Source organism: Paramisgurnus dabryanus, chromosome 1 (assembly GCF_030506205.2).
Source record: "Paramisgurnus dabryanus chromosome 1, PD_genome_1.1, whole genome shotgun sequence".
In the NCBI taxonomy this organism is placed as follows: Eukaryota; Metazoa; Chordata; class Actinopteri; order Cypriniformes; family Cobitidae; genus Paramisgurnus; species Paramisgurnus dabryanus.
This window is the reverse complement of record NC_133337.1, coordinates 18228124-18254234: the sequence shown is the minus strand read 5'-3', so window position 1 is coordinate 18254234 and position 26111 is coordinate 18228124. Positions and strand designations below refer to the sequence as shown.

General features: G+C 39.0%; 1 protein-coding gene across 1 annotated transcript in view; it reads right to left on the bottom strand.

Moving 5' to 3' along the window:
• chrm2a (cholinergic receptor, muscarinic 2a) overlaps positions 1–26111 on the bottom strand; it is an 81026-nt gene that overhangs the window by 8734 nt on the left and 46181 nt on the right. The gene's annotated exons all lie outside the window — the stretch shown is intronic.

Genomic DNA, 26111 nt, shown 5'->3' with positions numbered 1-26111 from the left:
TTTGCTATCAAAAATAACTCAGTTGACTCACACAAGGATAAACATTAACCGGACAAAGTCTGCAGTAGAGGGAAATCTGACATTTGACCCGTCATAATGATGGCGTCTTCATGTGAGTGAAAAACCTGTTAAACTTTACCCGAAACAAATCTCGTTGTTTCCTCCCAGCTGTTTTTAAACTTTACAAAAATTCTGTGTGGCTTTTCAGAATAATGTTTCTTTAAAAGTTTATGGTCGACTATAAAGAAGTGATTGATATCGAGTAGGTTCATCAGGTTTCAGTGCGCCGTTTAATGTGATTCAAAATCTTGCTGTGCACAAAGCGAGTGTATTTATGATGACTTGTTATAAAACACGACACGTACGTCTCATTTCAGAGGGAGTATCAGTCATTAAAATGTAAAGAGTTGTCAACGTGTATTATAAAGCTGGTTAAATTAAGCGAAAGGGAAATCTGAAGCACGCTCGAACTTTAAAGAGTCTGCAGCTTTTTTAACTTCTGCTTCAGAAGCACGCACAGCTCTGTCTCTTTCCCTTTTATACAGAAAAAGAAAAGGAAAACTATGCAATTTTATTTAATGTAGATAGTTTACCATGAGTTTTTGCATTGTGACGGTTTCGTCTCTGCACGCACACAGTATTTTTTCCTATTACTGTATGGATGTCCGTGTGTCGTCAGCTGTGGTCACGTATTTAAATATTTTTTGTATTCAGCAGAATTAAGAAACTCATGTAGATTTAGAACAACATGGTGAGCAAATGATTACAGAATTTTCATTTTTGGGTGAATTTTTCTTTTAGGGGTTCGCATTAACATGTAAGTTAATCAGATTTTAAATAAAGCATATTTGGCATGCTGTCCGAATGGAGGACTCCATGCTCCACCCCTTAACTGGGATGGATACCAGCTGAGAGTGGGCGAAGGGGAGAGACAGGACAGAGGTGAAGGACGTCTTTGCGTTGATTGGTATGATTACAGTACATAATGCTCCTCTCAAAATGAATGTCTTATTTTCTTTTTGTCTGGTTTCATGATTAAAGTCCACTGGCTATTTAATGCCATTAGGTTGTAAAACCTATTTGTTTTTATAGCGGTAACGGAAAAGTTGTGTTGTGTTTTTTTTTTTGTACATGTAATCATGGATGACAGTACACGCAAGTTGTATAAATTTGGAGTTGGTTCTTTAACCTCATTGTGCTCAGATCTTTTTGCACTGAAGATATAAGAAAAACACATTGGGAATGTTAGAGCCACTGCAGGCTCCCTCTTTGTATTTTAAATGCAGGATTAGCGCAGAGGAACCGTTCCCATACTTGTGCTCGTGGGCAAAATTAACCTAATGCCATTCTCCCTCTCTCCCTTTCTCTTTCTGTGTACAGTATTTGAATAGATATGAGTCCGGTAATGGTGATTAGAGGGAAGAGGTTATCGGTCTTGCCGAGCAGCGGTTCACTCTGCTTTTCTCCATTAAAACGTTGCCTTATTTGCTGCTTTCCCCCAGTACAGCCTCTGAATAACCAGAGAAAATTCACTTATCTTCAGTGCCAGAAAGCCCTAATCATGGCATTAGCCACAGCACTAAGCCAAACTAATCCCTGTAAAAATGGTCATGTCCAGCAATCTGTGTTTTAAGAAGAGACGAGCAGCAACAATGCAGACAGAGAGCATTGTGTCCACGGGGAAGAATCAGTAACACGACACATCACTGCCGGCCACAGGCTATCTGCACGCTTAATACATTCAGATAAACATACTCATTAGTTCTGTTTCAAAACCAAGTGAGCTGCCTTGCCACTGCCTGCAAAGACAGCTATCATCTAAGGCAGCATGACACAAAATATTACTACAGCATATTAGAGATGATCGTTACAAAATTTCTGTGCCAATACCAATATTCAGTCACTTAGGACAACGTCTATCACAATGTTAATTTTGGCACCAAATTCTGAAATAGTTTTATTTTAGTCTAGTTTTATTCAACTAAATATCTTAAGTTTTTTAGTCATTGGAAGTATCCTCAGTCTGTTATGGAATGGTATTAAGGTTTAAATATGCAAGACAGACACAGATTATGGTTGTTATACAAAACACATATTTTATTTTATTCTTAAATGTCAAAAACCCTGACCATGGATTTTCACAAAAGATAATTTCACATAAATAAACCTAAGGCCTGTTCTCCCTGAAAAATATACATGGTTCCTGAAAAAGAGATGCATTCCCAAATGACATGCACACACAGACAGACACACACACTTTGTCAAGTCATGTAACACTACAACATCTACTGTAATAGTAACGTTACACATTTTATTCAATTTGAGGACATTGAATATTTTTATACTCCGTATTAATTCAGACAATCCAGTACAATCAATACAGTTCAGAGGCCTATTCCTTTAATTTCTATGTTATTTCAAGATTAGCGAAAACATAGTGGTTTATCTTATAAAATAACCTTAGCGTGTATGTTTACCTTTGCATGTATTTGTGGATGAGTCGACTTTACAGGCAGTCTTGATGTCATATTTAAAGTGTGACCAGATTAGACGTTAACTTTGACATTTTTGTTGTCAATGAGACATCGGACCGGGTGCACTGCAAAACGTTAGCTTGTTGCTAACTTGCGAAGTCAACTGAAATCAGCCAAAGCTGGGTAACAAAAACAAACTTTGCCGCAGAATTTTAAAATGGCTCTGCTACTTCCACATAGATCAACCTATCCTCAAAGATTCACTCTGATTGGATTTCTTCCCAACTTGTCCCAAAAAATGAGTAGTTCTGATTGGATCTCTTCTCCAATCGTCCCTCCCTAACATTTTCATCTTATTTTTATTCGTTGACTAAAGGTTCAGTTATATTTTGTTACAATCTTCGTCATCATATCTGACTTTCATTCATCCGTTAAAAACAAAAAATTTACACGGATCTACTGATGGTTCTACTTTCAAATTATGTTGTGAAATCCCAAACGTGCGGAGTGGATTTGTGTGAGTAACATTTTTACCCATTCAAAATAACCTCACAATATGAGATCTAATGCTTTTCCCCTCCCTTTGATTGCCAGGATATAATCTCCCCTGAAGGCCGAAATCCAATAGTGTAAAAATTTGCTTTTATCTGCCAATACCAATTATAAGCTGATCCCTATTAAATATACAGAATAGACCAATGATGTATAACAGTCAATTTTAAATAAGAACTGTTTTGTTAATTTTTAATTACATATTTTTATTTAAGCCATAAATGAAATGTGTATTTATCATTTATGTTCACTATTTTACCGCCATCTTGAAAAATTCCAATTTAAAACATATATTCTTATATTTAATGCTGCATCACAATTGGACCATAATTTGCCTGTCTACAGTATGTGTCATACACCACGTGAAAGCTGAGATTCTTAAGGAATGTCTTAAAGTCTTGTGAAATTATACATGTCCAAAAAGCATGTCATTGTACCGGGTTGCCCCAGCATCCAAAAACAGATTTATTTCTACATGTAGCAGCTTTAAAATGTATTTAAAATTGGGTGGTTATCTTGTCAAAAGTTGAGCTACAAAACATATGAGCTTTTCCTGGAATTTTGGAAAATGACACAAAAAATATCTGCACCAAAATAAGAACTTGGCTAAAGTTTCAATATTTATGCCTTGCACTGACCTGATTGTCGCTCGGGCGACTTAATAGTGTGGTCTGTTTTCAGAAATCATCATGTGTTTCTGTGCCTAAAGTGAAAACAGAAACTATCAAAGTCAATGTTTTGGCAAGCCAAGTTAAATTTTTTGCGCAGAAGCGTGGTGTCAATAAAATCATTAATTTCTGTATTTTATACTGTAACTAACTAAGTATTGTATATTAAAGGCTTAGCTTTTGATCTGTCATTTACATCAATATTCACAAATACATATTTTTGTCATTTTATACGCTAAATCTCATAGTTAGATAACACAACTTTAGCCGGGGTTTCACAGGTGGGGTCACAATGTACCTCATTCATTATTTGAAGTCAGAATAGCTTAGACCTGCTTGAATAATCGATTGTAATGGGATATGTTGGATTCATCAATCATCTGTATATTTGGCTCTTAAGAGGACTGATGTATTATAATGGCAAATTGCCCTCAGTTTTGCTGCTCAGTATTATTTTACCTGATGCAGCCACTAATGGCATTCTCTGATATGAGGTCCAAACAGAAGTGCTATGTTGAATGAAAGAATAGAGTTGGCGTTATGTATAAGTTTTGTCAGTCTTTTGGACTCAGCCGTTGTGGAGCTGGCTCAGTAGAGCTGAAAATTGCCTTTGCCCTGTGGGACGTTCCAAGATCTGATCCCCGACTTTTACCTTGTTCTCTTGCCCCTTTTATATCCTTTGCTTACTGTTTCTGATTGTTTTCGAGAGGAAGCCACTTCGGTGTGGCCACTGCTGACCAAACATCCATATTTACATCAGGAATAAAAGCCCAGTGGACTTACTGATGCATATAATAAATACTACAACTTGAGTGTTTCTTTCCAATGATACTCATTGGAATGGAGACATAAAGACACTGCTTTAAACAACATGACTTATATTATTTAATGAGTTAAATGAGCATCAAACCTTTTCTTTGGGTTGTAAGGGAGTTTAAGGCGATACATGCTTATCTAATGAAACAATTTGCATTCTCAGTGTTTCCACAGGCGTGCTGTTTTCTTCTCTTTTCTTTTTCATTTCAGCTGCTATTCCTGTTCAAGTTATAATAAGCGAAACTGTTGTAAGACTAGATATTCTTCAGGTAATGTTAGTTATGAACATAAGACATTGGCCAAGTGTTTGCTCTGTTTGTGTATTGACTTTCTGGCACTCACAGATGTATGCGACATACTGTATTTAATAGCGATGTTTTGATCGGCATCAGTGTTTTCTGATTTAGTCCTAGTTGGTACAGGATGTCTTTGTCTTTCCTCTGTTGACTGAATGTCACATCATGCCGTCCTGCAGCCGTCTATGATTAGATAGTGGCATAAGATTTCAATCTAAATGGATGAATGACTCCTCAATGAGATTTTAATGATGTAGTTCCTCTGCTGTGTTTTCCTCTTTCCTGTGCAGCTGATGTTGTGTGTGGAGCGACAGAGGTTTAGGTCACGACTTTGTTCTCTCTTAGAGCAGTGGTTCTCAAACTTTTTCAGCATACGGCCCCCCTTGTGTAAGGTGCATTGCTTCGCGGCCAGTCCCCAAATAAAATTTATGACAAAAATCAGTTATAAAACTTAAATTTTTAATTAAACAGAACATATTAAATTATACAAAGTAGTGCTGTTGGTTAGTAGCTTTTTTTAGGTTTAATTACACAGAATTCATGATAAATTAATGGATTTTATAAAATGTCCTAAAACTGGGGCCCCCCAGCACCATCTCGCGGCCCCCCCAGGGGGCCCCGGTAGGGCCCTGCACGGGCCAAAAACTCTAGCCGTAACCCAGCCCTGGCCCGTAGTTTTCAAGCCCTACCCGACCCCAGCCCGACAATGCCTTTTTTCAGCCCGAACTTGACCCGAGACCAATATCAATCACTTTTAAGCTCTCTCTGATGCGCACGCTCTTTGATGCGTGATCTCTCTCTCGGATGCGCGCTCTCAGCTACACATGCAAACACACACACACACACACACAATGAGGAGAGACGCTAAAATAAGCCCGACCTGAGCCCGGTCTGTAAAAAAAACGGCCTGAGCCAGGCCCAAATGGGCTTAACCTGTTGGGCCCCGATGGGCTTGCAGGGCTCTAGGCCCCGGCCCCCAGTTTGAGAACCACTGTCTTAAAGAACAATAGAAGAGACAAACGTGAGATTGTGTTTGTGATGCATGAGTTTTTTTCTTCCTGTTAGTAATATATGATACAAAAGGGGACTGCTATAGATCCCAAACTGGTGTGTATGTGGGTAGCAGGTGTGTGCACATGTGTGGCAGGTGTTTATGTGTGTGTGTGGAGCAGCCTGAAAGGTTAATGACAAACTGAGGAGAAACGCTTTAACCCCAAACAAAAGCTGACAAAGAAAATAAGATTCCACTTAGGGAAAGATTTGGTAACACTGTCTGATTATGAGTATTTGTAGTGAGCAGTCAGTGTTTGTGTACACAGACAGCGGTCTGATTGTTCCTGACAGACAGCAGTAGTGTTTGTGTGACTTTCCCATCTGCTGCTGTCAGTCTGGACCTTCTGTGGGCTGATAAACAAAGTCAACGTCTCTGAATTATTACTGAAGACATTCATAGGAATTAAGAGCCCCCTGTCAGACCCTCGAATGTTTAGCGCTTCATTCTGTCAAGATGTAATGGAGATCTGGAGATTTTTATTAAAGTATCAGACCTTCTGTCCTATGTGAAGGAACCGCAGTACTCCTGGAGGCAGAGGAATTACCTTCAAACATCTGTGCTGCTCAACCAGATGTGTTATTCAGGTGCTTTGTTATAAACACGTTGACAGTTAAACAAACTCTTTCTGTTTAGCCGTCCTAAAGGGGAAAACAGATTGTAGTGGCAGATAACTACACCAAAACAGATCCTACATACTTGCATTGTAAGCTAAAAGCATTTGTATTCCGATACATAGAGTATGTTTCAGGCCATGGGTTGTGTTTGTATGTGAGTAAGCGAGCGTGTTATGATCTCATGTTCAGGTTAAGGCAGGCAGGACTGGGTTGTGGTGCGAGGTCTCAGCTGTGAGTTTTGGCAGATGGAAATAGTGTGCAGCGGGATGCTGCAGACCCTGGCAATGCCCCTGAATGAACCCATTATAGACACACAAACATATCGTATTGGCAACATCTGTCAGCCTGCGTTTCTGCTCAGGACATCAAATGCAATATTAACACACACATACACATACATGCTAAGAGGGTAAAAACACTGATTATAAGTCAAACTTAAATGAAAGCGGTTATAGTTTCAAATTGTATTTATTTGGCATCCATTTGTATTGTTGTATTGATTGTATTACACTAATAATACTGTAAGTGTGCATGCCTGTCAAGTGTTTTTCATTAAGCATGAGCACAAATCAACATGTTTTACACACGCATCCACATTCAGACTGTGTTGTCATATCTGTATCTGTTGAAAAGATTAGCAATTATTTGCCAAATATAATAACTGAACCCCCTTGTAAAATACTGATCTGTCTTTTACACTTGTTTACAGTGTTTTACTTACAAACCTACAATGAAAGTATATGGGTTTGTTTTGTTAAAATCCTTCTTTTAAATGCCGCTTGGCAAAAGACATTTGCGTGCAGGTCGTTCGATGAGATTGGATTTCGTTTCACAGCCATTCTCTGCATAATGGCCTTCCGTTTTATAACAGGGATATCACGTGGATCCGACCTGCTATCGTAATCCTGGTATTATGAAGTACGTGAGAAGTTTGTGTATTCTATCAGGAGTGTGTGTCTCAGGGGTATCAGTCATTACAGCCTGCCATTGAGCTGTTTAGTGTTGGGTTTTCCTGTTCTGCCAGGCTTCACATACAGTAATGCATCTCAATGAAGCCAGACCTGTGTCTGTGTGTGTGTTTGTCTCCGTAGGGTCTTATAGTCCCTTAGAATAGCCACAACCCGTTATATACAGCATCCAGTCTGAAATGAGAAACAGGATCTCTTAAAAAGGCCCTGATTCTCTGTTTTGCTTCACGCAGTCTATAACTTCACCAACTCATTAGCAACTTTTGTGATCAATCGGGCAACTTTAAGTAACAGTCCCAGTAATGCCTCCAATATGAACAGATTGTTATACCACAGACATATTGTATGCACATATGCTAATGCTTGATCGACTTAAACATCGCAATGTTCTTCACAAGTCCAGCTCTGCTCTGACAGTAAACCGACAGTAAACAAACACTGGTAATCCTAATGGCCACTGTATTGTCCCTTGTGGCAATGCTAAGAACACAACACATGCTTAAATTGCATCGCTTGTTAGTGGGATGTCATTCTGTCAGGGTCCGATGATGAATATTCTGCGAGCTGTTGGTGTGTTTGAGGAAATCTGAAGTGTGGTTGTGTGTTTGAAATTCACTGCAGTGCTTTTCTGTCTAGACTGCAGATACATGCATGGCACCGTCAGGCTGGAGGAGTCATTAAGAAGAGCGATACAGAGACTTTCTAGATTGGATTTCTTTAAAAGATATTTCAACCACTAACCCTTGTAAACGCTCGGGCTGGACTTAATTACATTCATAGGGAATTGATTGGTTGGTAAGATGTGCCTGTCTGTTGTTTAAAAGTAGGAGATCTCTTTGTGTCTGACGAAAAGAAAAGACTTTTCAGTAGAAATGCTCCAATCAGAATTTTTGCAGCCGATAGCGTTTACAGATTTGTTGTCTTCGTGATCGGCTGATACCAATGCCCGATACCAATTCTTCAAGCTGATATACAAGCTCTTGATGACTGTAACTGTTTTTCTAGATAAAGTAATGCCACAGATGTTGCCTTTTTTATTACTTGCAGTAATTAGGTATTAATAGAGAATCAAATATATAAGCACAACAAATATTTTTTTTCTGCAAAGAGAAATGCCTAATATGCCTTTAAAAAGGCTTATGTCTGTTAAAAGTAACACTTCACAGTCTTCACTGTATGAATTAAATATACATGCATTCGTATGGAGTATAACAGTTCTTCAGTGAAGAGCAGACAGTGATTTTTTTTAAGAGATGAATTAGGATACTGCAGCTTTAAGACGCGAGAGAGAAATCGCTGTGTTCACGTGCACTGATGACATGCTGCTGTGTGTGTGCACGACAGGTATACGCGGACAAGAGCCGCAGTGAGGAAAATGAAAGTTTAAACTGTCAAAACTTTAAAACTCATGCAAATAATAAACTTTCCGCAATAGGTTGCAATAGGATTTATGCCCAGCTGCACTACTTCCTGAACTTCAGCCAGCTCCTTGTTTCCTGTCTGCCATTATTGGACAAACTGATTAATCCAGGTGTGCCTGACCTCAGTAGACACAAACAAACTGATTAATCCAGGTGTGCCTGACCTCAGTAGTCACAACAACAATAATCAGACACTCCTGGATTAATCAGTTTGTCCAATAATGGAAGACATGAAACAAGGAGCTGGCTGAAGTTCAGGAAGTAGTGCAGCTGGGCATAAAGCCTATTGGTGATGTGAAGATGCGTCACAAGGTTAGGGTTAACCGTACAACGACATTATAAGTAACTGTCGCTGTGTGTCGCTCGTCTCTTTCAAAAGAGGGGTTCCTAAATCTGGTTGTTATAAACAAATGAGTACCGTCCACTCCAGTAACTGACGAGTGACGGATGACATGAACTCAACTGCTTCTTTCTCATTGGTAGTCTCTCCCGAAAGGCGCTCATAATTTGCATAACGTTAAACATTTCTCAACTTTGTCGGGTGAATGGACACGTCCCATCCAGTCGCCAACAGTCACTGTCGCTCGTGTCGCCGGAAGTTGCTGAGCTTTCATTGAAATTAATGAGATTGCGTCGCTCTGCTACTGCTAGTCGCTGCTAGTCTGAATGCAGCTTTAGGGTTAGGTCATCGAAAATGCACATCTCTGTAAAGGGAAAAAAAGGAGGAATCCAAATCTGCAGGTCGCACATGAGCAACAGGACATAAAAATGCCCGCACTGCGTAAAAATGGGCTCTATTTGCAGCCACATTCAGGAGCCCTATGAAGACAAAAGTAAGTAGAAAGATCAGTTCATGAGATCAGCAAATTAAGTACCGATCGAGTTATTTAATGCCGTTATCTGCCGATAACGTTCTGCAGAGCAAATTATTACATTTTGACAAAAAAATTTTATTGTGGGGTAATGTGCACAGTTAAATAAGACCTACACTCACCTAAAGGATTATTATGAACACCAGTTCAATTTCTTATTAATGCAATAATCTAATCAACTAACCACATGGCAGTTGATTCAATGCATTTAGGGGTGTGGTCCTGGTCAAGACAATATCCTGAACTTCAAACTGAATGTCTGAATTGGAAAGAAAGGTGATTTAAGCAATTTTGAGCGTGGCATGGTTGTTGGTGCCAGACAGGCCGGTCTGAGTATTTCATATTCTGCTCAGTTACTGGGATTTTCACGCACATCCATTTCTTGTGTTTACAAAGAATGGTGTGAAAAGGGAAAAACATCCAGTATGCGCATTCTTGTGGGGAAAAATGTCTTGTTGATGCTAGAGGTCAGAGGAGAATGGCCCGACTGATTCAAGCTGATAGAAGAGCACCTTTGACTGAAATAACTACTCGTTACAACCGAGGTATGCAGCAAAGCATTTGTGAAGCCACAACACGCACAACCTTGAGGCGGATGGGCTGCAACAGCAGAAGACCCCACCGGGTACCACTCATCATCTCCACTACAAATAGAAAAAAAGAGGCTACAATTTGCACGAGCTCAACAAAATTGGACAGTTGAAGACTGGAAAGATGTTGTCTGGTCTGATGAGTCTCGATTTCTGTTGAAACATTCAGATGGTAGAGTCAGAATTTGGCATAAACAGAATGAGAACATGGATCCATCATGCCTTGTTACCTCTGTGCAGGCTGCTGGTGGTGGTGGTGGTGTAATGGTGTGGGGGATGTTTTCTTGGTACACTTTAGGCCCCTTAGTGCCAATTGGGCATCGTTTAAATGCCACGGCCTACCTTAGCATTGTTTCAGACCATGTCCGGTTTTTTGACCACCATGTACCCATCCTCTGATGGCTACTTCTAGCAGGATAATGCACCATGTCACAAAGCTCGAATCATTTCAAAATGGTTTCTTGAACATGACAATGAGTTCACTGTACTAATGGCCCCACAGTCACCAGATCTCAACCCAATAGACCTTTTTTGGGATGTGGTGGAACGGAAGCTTCGTGCCCTGGATGTGCATCCCACAAATCTCCATCAACTGCAAGATACTATCCTATCAATATGGGCCAACATTTCTAAAGAATGCTTTCAGCACCTTGTTGAATCAATGCCACACAGAATTAAGGAAGTTCTGAAGGTGAAAGGGGGTCAAACACAGTATTAGTTTGGTGTTTCTAATAATCCTTTAGGTGAGTGTATATGTGCATGCAAAAAGTAAATGGGGTAAAATTGGATTTCAGGTCTCTGCTCCTACTTCGATTTGGAGAAACTATTGAAATGTTAAAGAGATTTCATACAGTATGTTTTTCCTGTCCTACATTGTGCTTTTACATGTTCTTTTATTCTTCACAGAGAGCCACACAAGCGCACCAGTTACGAAGGACCAGGTCAAGGGAAAAAAGAGAAGGAAGAAAATCAACAGTGCCCTTGAGAAAGAACGACAAGAAGTGGAGTGTGTGTGTGGACTTGTCTAGTCATTGGTGTGGTTGTGAGTTGTGTTTTCTGTGCCTCGTCTCGACTTGTACAGTGTGTGTGTCGCTGTAGGATGGAGTACTGTGGTACTCATTAAGATTGGGAGCGATAGAGAAAATGGGAAAAAGAAAAGCAGAAAGAGATAAAGCATTTGCTTTCAGGAGTTGTTCCTTTTCATTATTTTCACTGACCTCTTATTCTCTTTCTCTCTGTTTCTCCATCTCTCTCATCTCACAGTATAAACACGTGACATCAGGTGTAGAGCTGGATGGATTCAGTGCTAAACGGTTTCAATGAGATTTTGGAGGATTTCCACTGTAAATTCATCTGTCACAATTGCTTATGGGGTCCTGACTTTATACTCGGAGAAGCCACAGCCAGAGTTAGATACCAATAGGTGCGTTTGCATTTTACAGTAAATAAGAGACCGAGGTGTAGAAATCACAGTTGCTGGAAATGAGTCCTATATCATTGTAAGAGTACTTTGTCACAATAACAATTGCCCTGGAGTAATGGATGAGTAGGTTTCTCGCTCAGGACCACATGTGATGATAGTTTGTGGTTGACCTTTGGGACCTGCTACCTTTCATTTATCAGCTTGTATTTTATCCACTAAACAACTGTGTCTCTCAGAAGCGGAGAGGAGATTTTTAAGATTTAATGTTCGTATAATCTTACAGGTGCTTTTGTCTGCAGTCAAGTACAGACAGCCTGACATCCACATAAGATCCATTGGAGAGCCACGGATCATCTAAGTCTGATGACAGTTAATCTATGGAATGAAGTTTTGAGCCCATCATTGTATGCATGACCTGTAGCCATCATGCGGCACACACTTGATCCGCTATTAACCTGATACCGTATCCGGCTCATCTCACACACGCTTACGGGACACGTCACATTTCAAGTGGCTTAACCTTTCGCGCCAGGCCCGTGTCAGACACGGCAGAGCGTAAATGTGAGCGGGCAGGTCCGTAATGAGTCAGCCGTAATAAATTAATAGGCTGCCGTTGCTCTTTGTGCTGCTCGCTTGCTCCCGGGATCCCTCTAATGCGTCTGTCTCCATCCATATTCCCCGCGTATGAAAGTCAGCCTTGAAAATCTTTTTGTTCATCAAATCGCATTCAAAAAAGTTCCCGGCTGTTCACAAACCGTACCTCAATTATTCCCCACTCGCCCGCCGATGCCTCTCTCTCCTCTGCCCTCATCAATTATGCATACTGTATATTAAATACCTCACATTTGCACATCCTCTCATTTTGCATAATTCTCACCATCCCAGTTGGGAGAAGAACAAAAACGCGGTCGAGAGTGCAATGTTATTAAACTTGGCTGTTTCCATCACCTCTGCTTTGAGTTTTATGGTCTTAAAGGAATATTCTGGGTTATTTTAAGCATAATGTCAATGGACTTTCTATCATTTCAATGCATTTCTCTCTCTCTCTCTGTGCGTGTGTGTGTGTGTGTGCGCGTTGACAGTAAATACATTGTAAGCCCTGCAGAATCAGCAGTTTGAATAAATCTCTAAAATATGCAACTATCACACAATTTATGAACGTTTGCTGTGCTGTGAGTTATTAATATAATGCAGAAGACTACGTGGAGGTTATTGAAGTATAAATAATTCAGATTATGTAATTTGGTGACATTAACATTTGAAGAGATAAGTTTACACTAAACACAACTACATGCATAATAATGATAATTTATACTGTATAAAAAAATCTATTAGAAATCACAGACAAAAATCTTTTTTTTAACTTATATAAAAATAAATAAACAAACTTAATGACTTGAGACGTATTCCAGTTGAGCATGTCTGATTGATGCTATACAAAGAAATAAAATGAAAATTAAGTTAACTTCTGCGTATGCATCCTGTGACAGGATTGCTGTAACATTACTCTGTGTCTGGACTCCTGACATGAGGACAGCGTTGTGTGTGAATGACAGCATTGTGCCGTGCTGAGAGAGATTTATTGGTTAGATAAGAGGACACAAGAGGCTGAGCTGAGTGAAGTCTGTAATGTGCTCGAGGGTGATTGGTTTTCATTTTCTTTCCTCCCAGCCGAAGCGTGGAGGAGTAATAGCTTTAAAATTCTGCTGTATGTTTGAGTGAGCGAGTGAGGTTCAACCCATAGTTTGTCTTCCTCACCTCGGCCATCATCCATCTGAGATCTGATCCATTTTGTTTTTGACTTTGATTGCTCAAATATGGCCATTATAAAGCTGTGTATTAACCAGGTGTCATCTTTTTTCATCACAAGTCTGTCTTCACTAAATGTTGTGCAAAGCAACAAAATCTCAGCAAGTTTCAAGTTTTCAGTGGTGTGGGCTAACTCCAGACTTACTTCTGTAATTGCCCATTTAGCTGTGTTTTATTTATTTAGCAAGTATAACTTATCCATCCATACCTACTGTAGTGTACCAGAGTAGGACTGTATCTGGATCTATCCAACATGAGACAACAAAATGGATCTGTTATTGCCATCACTGCGAGTTAGGACACACAGCTGTGGGTTTATTATGAGTAATGTGCTGGGTTTCTATTAGCTATATTAGACTGCAGTGTTTTGGCCCTGAGATACGATGACTGAGGCAGAGATAGTGTTGGTAAAGAAAAGCGGACTGGCAACTGTCCAGCAAATGAAGTCTTTTTCAAAGTCGCTGCCAAAACAAGCCCGCTAATACATTGTCATTAAGAGCCGTGCAAATAAACCAGGGCAACAAGGCTCCAGGGCTTTTGGGAAACGGGCAGCGGCAGCGTTTATAGAAACCCTTTGCCAAAAAATGAGTGCTGTCATTTTTTATTCCCCCTTATGAAGTTTCTATACCTGTGTGACTTTATTTAATCTTCAGAACACAAAAAGAGCTTTAGATGTTATACAGTTGGGTGCTTAAATACCGTAGCCGATTTAACATTATGACTCGATTTAACGGCTAATAAATAATAACCTACTGTATAAGTGCCGCTGATCTTTTTTTTTAATGCACTGTGATTTAGTTTAGTTGAAACATTACTAAATTTATTTAGTTTTTTGCTATTTCTGAATCTTTGATTACGTGTTAACCAGCATTGAATTTGGCAAGATTTCTGAAAGCCTGTATTATTAACAGTAAAGTTAGTTGTCCAGGGGTGAAGTAATAAAGCAATAAGCCCCAAGAAACAGTGGGTTACCAGTGCATTTTATAACAGCTAAGGGGCGTTGTTAGGCACGACGCGGCAACCGCCCCAGGCTGTTATATAAAATGCACTGTAACCCCACTGTTTCGCGGGACTTATTGCTTTTATAAAACGGTTACTTCATATACATAGCAGGATTTCATAAAAAAACACAAATAAGTTGTAATTATATTTGTACAAATATTAGTCTTCTGCCAAACAAAGCAGTTCCTCAGAATCAAGTGTGACTGAAACAGAGCGCAGTTCACAACCAACACAGACGGAGCAAAGACACAATGAAAATATGATTTAAGACTGTGGTGTTTATTTTATAAATCAACATTCATCTACTTTAATTTATACATTAACATTTATATGGTGCAACTGTTGAAGTGATGATCAAATATGCTTGGAAGCATGCTTAACTCTTTCCCAGTCAGCGTTTTTTTTTTTTTAAGTTGCCACCCAGTTTTAGTTTAATGCCTTAAAGAAAAAAATATCTTCTTTAAATAAACATAAAATATCAAAGGAAAGAACAGACCATCCACTTTCAAACAACAACAACAACAAAACAAAAACGTTTCATCCTACCTTCATTTGTTCTCTTATCAGTTATCCCCTCTCAAATTTTCAGCTAAAAGCGGAGATAATTCCATTTTTGTGAAGAGCTTTTGTAAGAGATTAGATTCAGAGCCATCAAAACTTACACGTCACGCTAAATCCACCACAACGCTGTTATGTTGAGTGAATGCGTCAGTGTTCAAGTTGGGTAAGATTGCCATCTAGTGGATAATAGCGGAAATATCAATTTAAGACAAAAACAACTCTGAGAACGTTTTCTCTTTATTGACGAAATGACTTAACACTATCTATGACATTTATCTGGATATCGCCATAATTGTGCAAATGTAGAAAAATTTAAAAATGATTAAAGACTGTGGTGTTTATTTTCATAAATCAGTATGCAGCAACAGTGGCGCAGTGATACTTATGTAATACGGTCTGAACCGTGGGTTTAACAGGGTATTTTATCACGGCTTAGAACGCGTTTCAACCAATCAGAATGAAGAACCAGAACGAGCCGTTTTATAATTTATAATATTTTAATGAAAATTTATGAAAACAAACATGTTTGCTTTGAGGAGTTTATGAGCTACATTCATATACAACCATTTCCCTATAAGAGCGCAAGCTTGTTAAATCTATATGCCACAAGCTCTCATTATCCGTTTCTTCCTGGCAGCCAAACATATTCAGTCAGTATGGCTGTAACATTGCCGCGTCCTGATTTACAAAATCAAATTCTCTGAGCGAAGCGGCCGTGAATAAGCAGTTAGCCAACAGTCTTGATAAAAGACGCAGCTCTGAGAGGCTGATGAAGTGTGTGGGGTTTCATTTAAGCCGGGTAATGAGCTATTAATGGTTCTTTAAGGGCTTTCTCCTGTCAATTGTTTGCTGTACGGTGTTTGATTTGTTTGTTTGTGTACTATCCAGCCGCCTACAGAGCTCTTTCTCGCATTTAACATGTATAGGAAGTGTACACTAGGGAGGGGTTGAGCGTGCATGGTGTACACAATGGAAAGCTTGTATACAGTAATGTTTGGATTACTGTATGTACTTTTGAATACTGCATTTTTATATGAAACCGAATGGCGCCATAAACATCTAAAATAATAATGTGCTATATTGTTGTCACATGACCACTTTAATGTTGCTTATTGATATCAGTTAGCAGAATTTGCTTATTGTTTCAAAAATTCTGTCAAGTTTCTGAATGGCCGACGCCGTGATCAAGCGGATTTGAAGCTAAATTATTTAATGCACGTATATTTTGCACTTCAGTTAATATCATTATCTCATTTTTTACGAAGGTGGCTTTTAGAGGCTTTTGCATCATATACAGTAGTAGTTGTAGTGTATGACAGTGTGCTAAGATGTGGGACAGGGTGAGTGTGAATGATTTCTATAAAGCTGTTAGTGTAAATTTTGTATCATGGGACCCTCAGGAAGGATGCAGCGTTCACTCTGACAGCAGCAACGCTGGTCAAGCGAGACAGCAGATCTCTTTTGGGAGGGAAAATCATATTAGCCCTCACCGCCGTGTGCTGCTGTGATTATCATATATATTAGTGCACGGTGTGTTATAGCTGCAGGCTGGCATAGAGGCTGTTGTAACGTGCAGACACCCTGCACACTGGGACAGCAAGAAAAGACCTCACTCACTAGACACTTCATTAACATGCACCTACACCTGCATCATTTTCTGTAGCTCGGTTCCAAACCCAGTGAGCTGACTGTGTAAGCATTATTTTAAGGGATTATAGGCTCCCTTGACACAAAGTCTATACCAAAACATAGGCAGCCTAATTGTGACTCTTAGTATAGGTAGGTATCATTCACAGAAAATGCAGTCCCATAATGCGTAGCAATTGATTAAAAATTTTGCAGTAACATGAAACATTAAGGTTAGCAAAGTCAAATCAATTATATGGTTATTCACAAGTGTTATGTGTGTGGCACATAATGTGGCCAGCTATGTACAGTAAAAGCAATCCAATAAGGTTCCATGTAGTTAGTTAATTAGTTAATAACGTGTTCACTTAATGGTTGCTCTGAGCACATGTGTCAGATTCATGTCTGTGTTCAGTCTCCCAGTTTTTTATTTCTCTCTCTTCGTGTTGTTTTCTGTAGATTTAGTGAATGCTTGCAGCCATATGATGGTCACCCTGGCAGTAATGATGGCTCAGAGCTGCTGGGTTTTCATGTTGTGTGATGAGGAGCTCTGGGGTTTATACTGGGTCACTGAACACCTTTAGCAGAGTGATTTCAAAACTCTCCTCTTCTCCCTCTCTCTCTTTGTCTGTCTGTCACTTTCCAGTAAAGAAATAGTTCATCCAAAAATGACAAAAGAATAATTTGCTCACTGTTCTCCATGCACTACTAATATTGTTTATTTTTCAAAAGTAAAACACATAGGTTCTTAAAATGTCACCATGAACTTTATAGACCTAGCAGTTGGGGACATTATTAAAATGAAATTGGCTGTCAGTATGTTGTGATTTTAGTAAGTGTTAAATGAATGATAAAATAAAATGAGGCAAGTTTATCCAGACAACTGAAATTTATTTTTCCCCCTTAACAAAGAGTAGTTGTACTAGTATGAGTCACTTTTGCTGAAAATTGTCATAAAAATCATGGCCTCCGGCCATTCTGCCTAACTTTATTTGTGTTTTATGAACGATATAAAGGCAGACTTGGCAAAACTGCGTAAGGGTGAGTAAATAACAGAATTTTCCATTTTTGGGTGAACTTTTCCTGTAGTAGTTGTGAATGTGAATATCACGACCCTGAGATGGTCAGGTGTGCATCAGTGCCTGTGATAGCATGCTCAAGGATAATCCAGCAATATTCCTTCCACTTCATCCCCTAAATACCGCTCATTTCCACTGATTGAGTGGTTTGGGGAACAAGCTGTTTATATGCCCTTTCTGTGAGCCTCATATCCAATCTGCCTATTCACAGTGATAAAAGATCACTTTCTCTTTTGTTCTCATAGACTGTTTTATTGTACAGATATACTTTTAGTATAATAGTCACTCCCGTAGCCAGCTATTGTTAATTTTTATACAAATATGAAATGTGATTTTTTTCTGAATTAATAATTAGTACTTTTAAACGACTCATTGGCTTCTGTGTATATAATTAAGTTTGGACAGTTTACTGTATAGTTTTGCGTAAACTGACGGAGATTGGCTCAAGCGGCTGTGAGACGCTGGTGGCTGCAGCATTCTAGTGCAGTGTTGCCAGATCCCATTGTGTAAAATCCTATTTAGATGTGTTTAATATTTTAGCAATTAATGTGTCATTTTGGGAAATGTATAAAGTGAGTATGTGTTTGCAATGTCTCTGATTTATTTCTGAAAGACAAGGTCTGAACTTATTTTTTCTTTCTGGCCTTATTTGTTTGTTTTTCATACTAATATCTGTCAACAAGTGCACGGGGTGACAGCACCTAAACTGTAATGGCACATCATTTAGCGTGGGCAGATTATTGCTGACAAACTACATTAGACACACGCTATAATCATCATGATAATGTATGTAAGAAACAATTGAAACACTAAAAAACAGTAGAAAATAACACAAAAAGATGTAGAATAGTTTAAGTAAAATATGCTAAGTTTGTAAACATTAGCCAAGAAGAAGGCCATGTTATTTAATTCAGTTCAGGAGTTAGCATTTAACAAAGTCTACTTTGGTGTACTACTAGGTGTACTTAAAGTGTGTATTAGTGCACTTTTTTCTCCTGGGACAGCATTTGTTAACTCTTAACGGCCATGTATATAGTATAGTTTCTGTTTATTGAAATACAGAGGTGAATACTGGATCTTTCTAAATGACCTTTTTAAAAATGACTTTTTTTGAATGGCTTAAAAATGTAAGTGATCTTAAAACCTTTAGATATTCACAATGATATGTATAACACAGATGAATGCTCCCATCATAGAAAATCTCTGTTTTTCAAATGAGAGGTCATTTCAATGCGGTAAACAACACATTAAGCCTGTATGAATCACCTGCTGATGAAGTTATTGATGTAAAAACTGATGATAAAAAGAAACTGTATGAAGACTTTGGGCTCTATCTTACACCCGGCGCAATGCGGCACAATGAAGCACAATGTGCGACACAAGTATCTTTTGCTAGTTTCCACCCTGCGCAATTATCATTTTCACGTTTAGCGCCACGTTGTTTAAATAGCAAATGCATTTGCGCCCCCTTTTGCGCCCATGGGCGTTCTGCTCTGAAAACAAGGTGTGTTTAGGTGCATTGTTGGCGCGTTGCTATTTTGAGGCAACTAAAATAGAATACACCATTGACCAACAAAAACCTGGTCTAAAGTCAATGGCGCAATATGTTTTTTGTTATTTAAAGAGCGCAGTAGTAATGCGCCTATAAAAAGGACCACAACGCTGGTTTGCTTATCACATACATGAATGCGCAGCAGCACAAAAACGCTTTTAAATATGAAAGATTGAATGTAAAAGATTATTATCGAGTCTCTTGGACATAAATGAGCACCGAATATGAGACGTTAGAAGGCACAAAGAGCTGCTTCACCTGCAGCCTGGTAAGTAAATAAATGCTTTGCTTTAAACAAATGCATCTATTTTTAAATGTTTTTTTTTTAAATGCTACCTCACGGATTTATTATATATGATGACTCTGTATCTGTGGATATGGTGAGATGAGAAACATTTTTAAGTAATGCTTAAAAAAAACTGACGCTGTCCAAGTGCTGAAACGTGCGGAGACCCGTTTGTAAATTCTTTATCTCCTGTTTGTTACAAATAAAGTATTTTTAGAGTACAAACCTTTTTTTATATACTTGTAAATAATTTTTTGATGATATTGGATAGCCATACATTTAAAGCAATTAAAAGCCTACTTTTTTACTTCCATGACTAAAAGAAAATGGAAGAAAAAAAACAATTTCAATACAAGTGAAAAACAACACAATTATTTAACATTAATCTTAAACTGGGGGTCTTCTTTCTCCGCTTAGTTTTTCAGTTTATAAAAGTCCGTGATCTAAATAGGGATTAGACATAGCGCCAGCGCAACTGGCTTTTAAAGGGGATGAGAGCTGAGACTCATTGGTTTATTGCACGTTACGCCCAAAATACTCCCATTACTCATATAAAAAAAATAGGACCAACCCTTTTCGACCATGCGCTTGACGCACAAACCATGTTTCCCCTCGTTAAATTAGCAAAAGTGGATTCGGACACGTCCATTTAGACAATGCGCTTAGATAGTTAAAATAGGGTCCTTTAAATCTAAAGTATCCTCACAGACACCCTGTTCATAGCACGTGCGTGCCTGTCTAACTGTGTATGTGTCTTCTGTCTCTTTGTCTGTCTGTGTCAGGTTTGGAGTGTCCCTCTCTCAGGTGTGTGGTGAGGGTCAGTCAAAGGTGTTTGGAGCTCAGCGGGGTGAAATGAAGAGGTCTCTCGCTCTCAGCAGACGTGTTTTGCCACTGCAGGATTAGCTAATGCGATTAGCTGCATCTCACAGTCAGCCTCACTGAATGCACGTCGTAATTACTGCACCTCAATGAGGAAGGTGTGTGTGAAAGATTAGGACAGGTGAGTGTCGGCCTGTGATAGATACGCTCTGCTAGTGCTCTGTCAGTGACAGCGTGTGTGTGTGTGTGTGCTTGATAGACAAACCAAATGAAGTCTTAGAGGTTGGTGTGGAAAACAAATTCTGTACTGCTTATACAAATTTGCTAAAATACAATGATAAAGGAGGATTAATTTTTTTATAAACTGTAAAATAATTAATTGTATACTACATTTTAGGACCTGACCTTTAGGTGCACTAAATTTTGAGACCTAAGAAATAAATTAGGATTAGCACATTTAGACCTTATTTTAGTGCATCTGTATAATATGTTTGCTATGATTTAAAAATGAAGAAACGCTTTTGAATTATGTGTCACAATATGTAATGTATAATCTGTCTGAATTTAATCTGATGTTTAATTACATACTCATCGCTCTCTGCCACCAAATCGTGTCAATGTGTTTGAACAGGCAACATGCTTAGCATAATTCTGCTTTAAAGTCGCTATGAAACGCAAGTAGCGATTGTCTTATTTCTCCTGTGGTGATGTGTATCCTAAATGGCTTCTGAAATGAAATAAGGTTGTGCTGGACTTGAATATGTCCATTGTGAAACGATTGGATCATTTGTAGTTGGGTCATGTTGCTATTTGCTAATCTCTGCAATCTTTTCATGTACCCCGTCTACCTGCATACCATATGACCGGAAGTAAAGAGAGATTTTGATTAAAGATTATGAGGGCACATTCATTTTAAAAAAAAAAATAGCACAATATATTACAAAACAAATTACAGTTTTACAAATTTCATTGCGACTTTAAATAATAAAAATGATTGCTATTTGATGAAAACAAAATGAAAAGCTTGTCATACTGAAAAAGCTTTCTTAACTCTGATTGATTTAAAGTTAAAAATGAGTTTCATTTACTGGTAACGTTTTGTAGGAAAGTGAGAGTTCTTCGATACTTCCTAACACACAAGTTTGTTGATCTTTATTCCTCAACTGTCGACCGTGAACTGCCAGGAGGCTGATAGTCGTCTGCTAACGTTTGATTGAATTATCCCTCAACATGAGGTGGCAGTAAACAGTTATTCCTCTGCTGTCTCACCCCTGAGCGAAGACTTTCATCGTCTTATATGTCTTCTCTGTCATACACACACACTGGCACTCGTCTGCCGTTGTGACGGCTTTAGCCTTCTGCTCATTTATGGCTCTGTTTTCCCATCAGAGTGTCTGGCTCCTGAGGGAAGGCCTGCGGAGGACACTCTCTTGAATATATGGCCACTTATAAATATATATTAGCTTGAGCACATGGTGCGCTCTAAGATTGAAAATGCATACCTGCAAAGATTACCTGCTGTGGAGTTCATTCTGGGGGGATGCCATTTCCCCCCTCGCCATTTCTTTTAAAGATTGCATCCTATTTTAAGGTAACACAGTCTTCGTTTCTTTAAGATAGATGGTTTTCTTCTGCGATTCACTTGTCTGAGTGGATTTTACTTAGTGGTTTATCTCCAGCAAAGCTCAGATTGCCAAACTCTACATTTACAGCAAACCACGATTTTCTACTGCAGTGGTTCTTTAACTGGGGGCCGCAAGATGGTGCCAAGGCGCCCCGGTTTTTATGAAATACATTAATTTATCATGAAGTAAACCTAAAAAAAGGGTACTAACCAACAGCATAATATTTTTTTGATTAATTAAAATGTTAGAATATTTAATGTCATACATTTTCTTTAGTGGACCGCAAAGGGATCCACCATACAAAAGGGGGGTCGCACCCCAAAAAAGTTTGTGTACCACTGTTCTACTGAACTCTGGTACTTTCTCACTGCTGGCCACTAAGACAGGAAGATAATGTGACATAATAGGTGACAAACCTATTATTGTTATTTTTTAAAGAGCACCTATTTCATTGCCAAAACAATGTTATTTTGTGTATTTGGTATTATATAATGCGTTTGCGTGGTTTATGGTTAAAAAACACATTATTTTCCACATACCGTAATTTTTTTAGCTCTAGATTTCACTCTCTTCCTGAAATGCGCGGATTTGAAAAGCTCTGTGTCCCTGATTGGCCAGCTAATCTGTAAGTTGTGATTGGCCTGAATACCAGCAGGAAATGTGACGCTCCTTACCATGTTTGAAAGATTCGCGCACAATGCTAACAGGAGTTAACTTTGTTCTGTGAGTCCGAAGTGGGAGGCAATATGATAATGTTGGCCTTGTCTACATCATATATCCCAGGCAATAAACTGTTGCCTACAATCTGTGTGTTTGTTGTTATCCAAGAAAAGAGATTTACTTTGGAGATGATAGCTTGCATCATCATTTACTTTGGGTGTACTTTTGCATATCGTTAACATGTACTAATACACACCAAAGGAAAAGTTAAAGGTAAAGATTTTACCTTTTTTACCTAAAATAAAAAAGTAAAATCATGAATCGGACCCCTGGTGCACTGATTTGTGCACCCTGACAGACACGTATGCCTAAAATCAGCCAATCATAATGGGGCTTACAGTTTTTAAAAAGCTCTTTCAGTGTGCATCAGACTCACACAAAGAGCACTGTGATACCATGATGTCTGTGTGTGTGTGTGTGTGTGTGTGTGTGTGTGTATCTATAGTTGCTAGACACCTGCACTGTTGTCCTGACTCAAGAGCATCATTAAACACTCATTATACACCTGTGTACCAGGTGCAGGTCAAAGTGTCAGCTAGCATGAGAGCTCCTTGTGTGTCCTTCACAGCTGTGAAGTGGATGGACCTCACCAGCTTCATTTTGTCAATTCAGACCTTCAAGAAAGAAAATCCTATGCAATTGATCCTCCTCCAAGACTAGAGCAGACCAGAGCCTTTATTAAGCAATACTTTTGACTTTAAAGCCATGTGTAAAGCAAACATTTCAATGAATGCCATTTCAATAAGCTGTGACCACACAGATTTTTATTTATGCTGCTGCCTTGCTTTACAAATACAAACAGCTTACCGTTAGAGTAATGAACTTTAATAAATCATATTAATAACTCTTAATTCAACGTTCTCTTTAATCATACTGCTAGGAGTAAGCGACTAAAGCAGTCTTGCATTACACTGATTTTACCACAGTTTGCTCACTCGTGATTTTTCCCTTTTATAGCCACATAACCCAAGGGAGAATTTGTTTCCATGATGCCTCCGCAGAGGCGCCCCATGATCTTAAAACAAGGTTACTTCCTCTGGTATTACCTGAGGTTAAGAGATGGTTCACAGTTCAACCCTCACGGGCAATAAACCAGTAACCTTTCTGTTATCAACCCTGCGGTGTCGCAGTAGACCGTTGGTGATGTCAGCTTACTTCATGAATATTATTTAGGTCATGCTGACGTTGCTGTGCTTAGTGTCGTAGCTAATAAATATTCACGAGCTGAGCCTTCAACACAGTACGGGGGGTAATCAAATGACATGCGTTTTTGTAATCTCGCTCTCCTCAACATACTTGAGGTTTCTATGTTTGTTTGTGCGTATCAACTCTAAATGTTGTAAAGATGAATTATGGATTTGTGTGATGAGATGCCTCTGGGAAATGTGTGTTATTCCAGCGTGTCAGGAAATAGAGTGGGTGGACAGGATTCTGATTAGAGCCGCGGCTAAGATAGAGCGACACATCTATGGTTTCTATATCCGTCCATGAACAGAGAGAGACGTGCCTTATCATAGACGACGACAGACAGCCTGTACACTCGACTCGCTCTGTATCAGTCAGCTGAGGACCACACAAATGCGCACGCACGCACACGCATGCAGTGATAGCATGCATTTATCAACAGTTGACACCCCTGCATTCATTCAGCGCTGCAGGACTGCATGTTTTCTCTTTATTTTGGTCCCGGGTCTCCATCATGTCATTGTCAAAGGGTCTGAGGTCACAGTAATATGGTTATATGTGTGTGTGTGTCACCGTCCTGTGTGAGCATCTGTGGTGCGTTACTAAAATATGTAAAAGGAGATGTATCAGCTTTTTCCTTCTCAATTTTCCTCAGGTTGATTAAATGGTCTACATGGTTGAACCAACGCCGAAATCAAATCAATTTTAATAGTATCTGATTAAACTAGCTGCATACTAGCGCCTTAAACTGAATCGGCCAGTGGGAGGCAGATTACATTGCAGAGAATCAGTAGTCCAGTCTTAGAATAAACACACGAGTTACAGCATAAACTCTTCACTTTCTGCACAAGCATCATTTTTCCAAAGTTAACTTTGGCGCATTACTTATCTGCACAATGACATGTATACATCTGTGTGTGTGTATAAACAACTGGAAAGGGGAAAAAGGACAATTTACATATTTCTTTACAGCTTATCGGCTTATCAGAAAGCTGCCAAATCTGCTAGGGCGTCATACTTTCCAATTTAACTTTGTATAATTATTCCATACCCAAGGTTTTGCTTTCGGTAATTCATTTTGTTATAAAACCATCGGTCAGTACTGTCTGTGGCTTCTGGGGCTCTATTTTTGAGATTTTTCAATGACAAAACAGCAAATTTAAGACCAATGCCCCCACTGGCTTTTGCCTCATGGGATCTCTTAACAGTTACTACAGTAACATACACTTTTTATATTTTATTTATTATTTTGAAACCCTACTTTTGTTCTCACGATGTTATTCACTGACTCAGTTGGGCCAGATTTAGTGTCCTTTTCTAATAAATGTCTTTTTTACTAGTTCTGCACCTGCTAATTTATAGGCAGCTACTGTATTGTCACGAGCTTTCACTCGATCTTTCTATTTTAAACATTTACACCCTATTTTTGTGTTACCTTTTATTTTAAAGACTTTGGAAAAAAATTGTCTGACCCACTTCAGTTATTTCTCACCCATAATAATGCATTTAAGAATTTTCTGTTTTTAAGGCTGCCCATTTGCCCTTTTGAGAATGTTCAATGATATCTCTTCGCTACCGACTCTTGTGATTCTGTGGTCCTTGTTCTTTTAGATTGATCTGCATTTGATACTGTTAAGCACTCAACACTGATCACTAGATTAGGGTCATGGGTGGGACTATCAGGCACATTTCTCAAGTGGTTTTAGTCATATTTATCTTATAAAAAGTTTGTGGGCAAGACTCAATAGGGCTGTGACGGTGACAGTTTTTTACCACTGCGATGGTAACGCACACATTCATTGCGGTGGTGCAGTGGTTATAAATTGTGTGTGGGGGTGCGTGCATGCGCGTAGGTCTTATACATAATGCATACATATATTTTGAAATATAAAAATCTAAACGATGATCAGATATACAGTTTTTAACAAACGTGCATGTTCATAGGCGCCAAATTCTTTCTCCGCCGGTGGGTGCTTGACACAGCGTCAAGCAATGCTTAGGTTACTTAGCATCGAAAGACGCTCTGAAGTGCCCACGCGCTTTGAAGAGGAGGAAAGCGATGCGGTCACGTTTTCCGCATGGTTTTTAGACGCGACATG